Source organism: Bufo bufo, chromosome 5 (assembly GCF_905171765.1).
Source record: "Bufo bufo chromosome 5, aBufBuf1.1, whole genome shotgun sequence".
Taxonomy (NCBI): Eukaryota; Metazoa; Chordata; class Amphibia; order Anura; family Bufonidae; genus Bufo; species Bufo bufo.
The window spans coordinates 369,164,293-369,170,292 of record NC_053393.1 but is presented as its reverse complement, the minus strand read 5'-3'; positions in this window follow the sequence as shown (position 1 = coordinate 369,170,292).

The window sequence follows — 6,000 nt, the reverse complement described above, 5'->3', positions numbered from 1 at the left end:
TACCGATCGGAGTCCCAGTTTAATCGCTGGGGCTCCGATCGGTAACCATGGCAACCAGGACGCTACTGCAGTCCCGGTTGCCATGGTTACTTAGCAATTTGTAGAAGCATTATACTTACCTGCGAGTTGCGATGTCTGTGTCCGGCCGGGAGCTCCTCCTACTGGTAAGTGACAGGTCATTAAGCAATGCGCCACACAGACCTGTCACTTACCAGTAGGAGGAGCTCCCGGCCGGACACAGACATCGCAGCTCGCAGGTAAGTATAATGCTTCTACAAATTGCTAAGTAACAATGGCAACCGGGACTGCAGTAGCGTCCTGGTTGCCATGGTTACCGATCGGAGCCCCAGCGATTAAACTGGGACTCTGATTCGGTACTCTCCGCTGCCACCAATGATAGGGGGGGAGATTTTAATTAGGAGGGGGAGGGAGGGCCCACTGGCCACCAACGAGTTAACTACAGGGGAGGGAGGGGGGCCGGCCGCACTGGACAACAAAGAGTTAACTACAGGGGAGGGAGGGGGGCCGGCCGCACTGGACAACAAAGAGTTAACTACAGGGGGGGGGGGGCAGTCATGTACACAGTTCTTTTAGTATATTCTAACCTGAAGCGTCCCCATCACCATGGGAACGCCTCTGTGTTAGAATATACTGTCGGATTTGAGTTTCACGATCTAACTCATATCCGACAGTATATTCTAACATAGAGGCGTTCCCATGGTGATGGGGACGCTTCAAGTTAAAATATACCATCGGATTGGAGAAAACTCCGATCCGATGGTATAAAAGGGACTCCTGACTTTACATTGAAAGTCAATGGGGGACGGATCCGTTTGCAATTGCACCATATTGTGTCAACGTCAAACGGATCCGTCCCCATTGACTTGCATTGTAATTCAGGACGGATCCGTTTGGCTCCGCACGGCCTGGCGGACACCAAAACGACATTTTTTTCATGTCCGTGGATCCTCCAAAAATCAAGGAAGACACACGGACGAAAAAACGGTCACGGATCACAGACCTACGGACCCCGTTTTTGCGGACCGTAAAAAAAAAACGGTCATCCAATTTTACCCCACGCGACCCACTTTGGGCGCTGTTCGGTTATTTGGATAAGGACAAATACAACTGCACCCCGGGATGTAGGAAACTGCTACACTTTGTGGCAGCGGCGGGCACCAAGGCAATTTTGCAAGTCTGGTTACAGCCCAAAATTCCCCCTTTTAAATTATTCTTGGAGAAACTATCTTATATCATGCGCATGGACTGGGTGGAGGCGTCACACCATAAAGACAAAAAAGTAGAACATTTCTTTCAGGTGTGGGAAAGCTTTATTAATATACTGCCGTTACATATCCGTAAGGCCATACACGAATGCTTTTCGGGGACCACGTGGTTTCTGCAACAGATGACAGCTGGCGAAGAACCGGTTCTACTATCCTGAATTGGGGGGGGAATCATTGAGCCCAAACACTCCCGAGCATCTCCGTTTTTGTTCTAGTCTTTTCTTTATTTGTCTGTGTTGTTCTCTAATTCACTACTACAAAGTACAATAGGAATAAGACAATATCAGGGCATCTACCCCGGGAGCCCACTAGGGATCATATCAGTCTATAATATTAAGGCTCTCTCGGGGATGGCTGCTATTGTATCCCACGGAGGCGGACGGCTAATACTGACAGTATAGGCTACTTTCACACCTGCGTTAGGTGCAGATCCGTCTGGTATCTGCACAGACGGATCCGCACCTATAATGCAAACGCTTAGATCCGTTCAGAACGGATCCGTTTGCATTACCATGAACAAAAAAAAATTTAAAAAAAATTATTATTTTTTTTTTTTTGTTCATGATAATGCAAACGGATCCGTTTTGACTTTACATTGAAAGTCAATGGGGGACGGATCCGTTTGAAAATTGAGCCATACTGTGTCATCTTCAAACGGATCCGTCCTCATTGACTTACATTGTAAGTCTGGACGGATCCGTTTGCCTCCGCACGGACACCTGAACGCTGCAAGCTGCGTTCAGGTGTCCGCCTGCTGAGCGGAGCGGAGGACAAACGGTGCCAGACTGATGCATTCTGAGCGGATCCGCCTCCACTCAGAATGCATTAGGGCTGGACGGATCCGTTCGGGGCCGCTTGTGAGAGCCTTCAAACGGAACTCACAAGCGGAGCCCCGAACGCTAGTGTGAAAGTAGCCTTAGTTGGGTTTTTGTCAGCCTCTGTATGTTCATGGACACTACAACTGGTAAATTACTTTGCACTTGTAAGAATGGATACCAATGGTGGCAGTGCGACACTGCCTTTGTTTGCATGTTTATTCTTTAAATATTTGAAAACTTAAAGGGTTTCTATCACTTCGTATGACATAATTAGTTGTCAGACACTAGCGATCTGCTAGTGTCTGCTCTGGCCAACCATCCTACTATAATCACTTGTGGGGCAGCAGTTTTGCTAAAAAACTAACTTTTATAAATATGCTAATGAGCCTCTAGGTGCTATGTGGGCGTCATTAGCACCTAGAGGCTCCGTCTACCTTCATACACAGCCGCCGCCCATGTCCTCCTCCGTGTGACGCAGCGGACGAGTTCTCGCGCATGCGCCGTGCGCGGCTGTATTCGGCGCATTTGAGATCTCAGCTCGGAGCGGTCAGACATTCAATGCGCATGCGCCGAATACAGCCGCGCATGCGCATTGAATGTCTGACCGCTCCGAGCTGAGATATCAAATGCGCCGAGTACAGCCGCGCACGGCGCATGCGCGAGAACTCGTCCGCTGCGTCACACGGAGGAGGACATGGGCGGGCTGGAGGGACGCGCTGGGCGGCGGCTGTGTATGAAGGTAGACGGAGCCTCTAGGTGCTAATGACGCCCACATAGCACCTAGAGGCTCATTAGCATATTTATAAAAGTTAGTTTTTTAGCAAAACCGCTGCCCCACAAGTGATTATAGTAGGATGGTTGGCCAGAGCAGACACTAGCAGATCGCTAGTGTCTGACAGCTAATTATGTCATACCAAGTGATAGAAACCCTTTAATAAAAACAGTTAAAAAAAAAAAAAAAAAAAAAAAAAAAAAAAACGGTCGTGTGCATGAGGCCTAACTGAGCAGATTGTGAAATACTCAGACGGGCCCGTCTGGCACCAACAACCATGCCACGCTCAAAATTGCTTAAATCACCTTTCTTTCATATTCTGACATTCAGTTTGGAGTTCAGGAGATTGTCTTGACCAGGAGCACCCCCCTAAATGCATTGAAGCAACTGCCATGTGATTGGTTGACTAGATAATTGCATTAATGAGAAATAGAACAGGTGTTCCTAATAATTCTTTAGGCGAGTATATATGTTTTTTTATTGTGTTGTTCTAATAAAGGATATATTTTTGCTTACATGTGGTCGCTTTTCATTTGGTGATCTGGGTATGCACCTAGTGTATAAAGTGTAGAAAAGACCTGGGAACAGATTTCAGTCGAGACATGCTTGAATCTGATCAAGAGCATGCCCAGAAGGATTCAGGCAGTGTTAAAAGACAAAATAATAAAAATTTAAATTTAGAATTTTAGGAGCAAAACAGTTATAATGCAGTTACATGACAAGAATCTGCATAACTAATTATATGCAAAATAGTTGCAAGTCAAATTTATATATAAGATAGCCAAGATGATTATCTATAAAATGATGGTAGTCTCACATTCAAAGCTGTAGTGGATGGTGAGATATGGAGCCTGAAAGTCAAAAGTTCAAAACATTGTTACCTTTTGCGAGGCAGTGTATATTACAAAAGCAGTTTTGTCTGGACTGCTCCTTTAAGGCTGGTTTCACACTTGCGTTGTCCGGATCCAGCGTGTACTCCATTTGCTGGAATTATACGCCGGATCCGGAAAAACGCAAGTGAACTGAAAGCATTTGAAGACGGATCCGTCTTCAAAATGCGTTCAGTGTTACTATGGCACCCAGGACGCTATTAAAGTCCTGGTTGCCATAGTAGTAGTGGGGAGCGGGGGAGCAGTATACTTACAGTCCGTGCGGCTCCCGGGGCGCTCCAGAATGACGTCAGGGCGCCCCATGCGCATGGATGACAAGATCCATGCGACACGTTATCCATGCGCTTGGGGCGCCCTGACGTCACTCTGGAGCGCCCCGGGAGCCGCACGGACGGTAAGTATACTGCTCCCCCGCTCCCCGCTACACTTTACCATGGCAGACAGGACTTTAGCGTCTTGGCAGCCATGGTAACCACTCTGAAAAAGCTAAACGTCGGATCCGGCAATGCGCCGAAACGACGTTTAGCTTAAGGCCGGATCCGGATCAATGCCTTCCAATGGGCATTAATTCCGGATCCGGCCTTGCGGCAAGTGTTCAGGATTTTTGGCCGGAGCAAAAAGCGCAGCATGCTGCAGTATTTTCTCCGGCCAAAAAACGTTCCGGTCCGGAACTGAAGACATCCTGAACGGATTTCTCTCCATTCAGAATGCATTAGGATAATCCTGATCAGGATTCTTCCGGCATAGAGCCCCAACGACGGAACTCTATGCCGGAAGAAAAGAACGCAAGTGTGAAAGAGCCCTAAGTTGCCTGCAACAGAACTCATACTGCCACACAGTGTCTCTCCCATTGCAGTTGCAAATGTCAGTACTCGCCCCTCCTCTTCTTCCTGAGACAAAAGATACATGGAAGCAGCCACCAGAGGGCACTCACGTGTATCTTTTGAGTCCTGCATCTATTATTAGTGCAGGCTACAGAGAATGGAGCTGCTGTCAGTTTTCCTGCTCAGAAGGATGCATCTCTCTTTTGATAACCATGTCTTGGACAAATATGTCTGTGTTCCAATGACTAGGAGCCGCATAGAATTGCATTTCAGGTGGTGGCCAGGTTCTGCACCCCTGGCCTCTTAAACCTCTAGCGCCTCCCCTGCCAGAACATGGTGACACCTAGGCCTCACCAATTGTTCACAGCCAAATTCAAAATATGACAATTTTCTCTTTTCTTTTCCTGAGAAACCCAGAAGACAACAATAAATTAACAACAAAGAAAAGGTGGAGAAAAGTCTGTGCACCTGGCGAAAACACACTGTAAAATATTTGTGGAAAATATATAATTGGATATCCTCTCCAAATGTAATGTATGCGATATTTGGAGCTAGGAATATATCAGGAGGACTCGCTGGGATTTTTATTGAAAAAAATAATGAGATTTATTTTCAGTCGTCATAAAAGATTATAGATTACTGAAATAATATAGTAAAGTTAATCACAGTGTTGTCCATGTCAGTGTGTCCATCCTGAAAGTATCAAGTCTGTCCCTGTCAGTCATATATAGAATAGATATGTGCGTATGTCTCTTCATATATAGAAAATGAATATGGGCCTTGATGTACCCATACAGAACTTCCACCCCCTTTGCGTACCAATATAGATTCTATGTCAGCAGTGTGGACAATTTTATTTTATTTAACCACCTCCCGTCTCGCTAACGCTGAAAGGCGTGATTGCGACGGCGCTGCCAGGTCACACTAACGCCGATCGGCATCATCTCGCGTGAGCCGAGATTTCCTGTGAACGCGCGTTCACAGGATCGCGCAGTTCACAAGTTCATTTGCAGCCTGCCGGCTGCGATCATTGGCTGGCAGGCTCTGGATTTTTGAAATGACCAATCAAAGAGGTATGTCAGACGCTATTTTGAAAATAGCGTCTGATATACCTGCTACCTGCTCCTCTGGTGGTCCCTTTTGCTTGGATCGACCACCAGAGGACACAGGCAGCTCTGTAAGTAGCACCAAATCACCACACTACACATTACCCTGTCATTTATTAACCCCTTATTTAGCACCTGATCACCCATATTAGACTCCCTGATCACCCCCTTGTCCACCCCCCTGTCATTGATCACCCCCCTGTAAGGGTCCCTCATCACCGCCAGGTAGTTAGCTACTTGCTAGGTAGTTAGCGCCCAGCCCACCGCAGTCACTGATTAGTCGCTGATTAGCGTCATCGCTGTC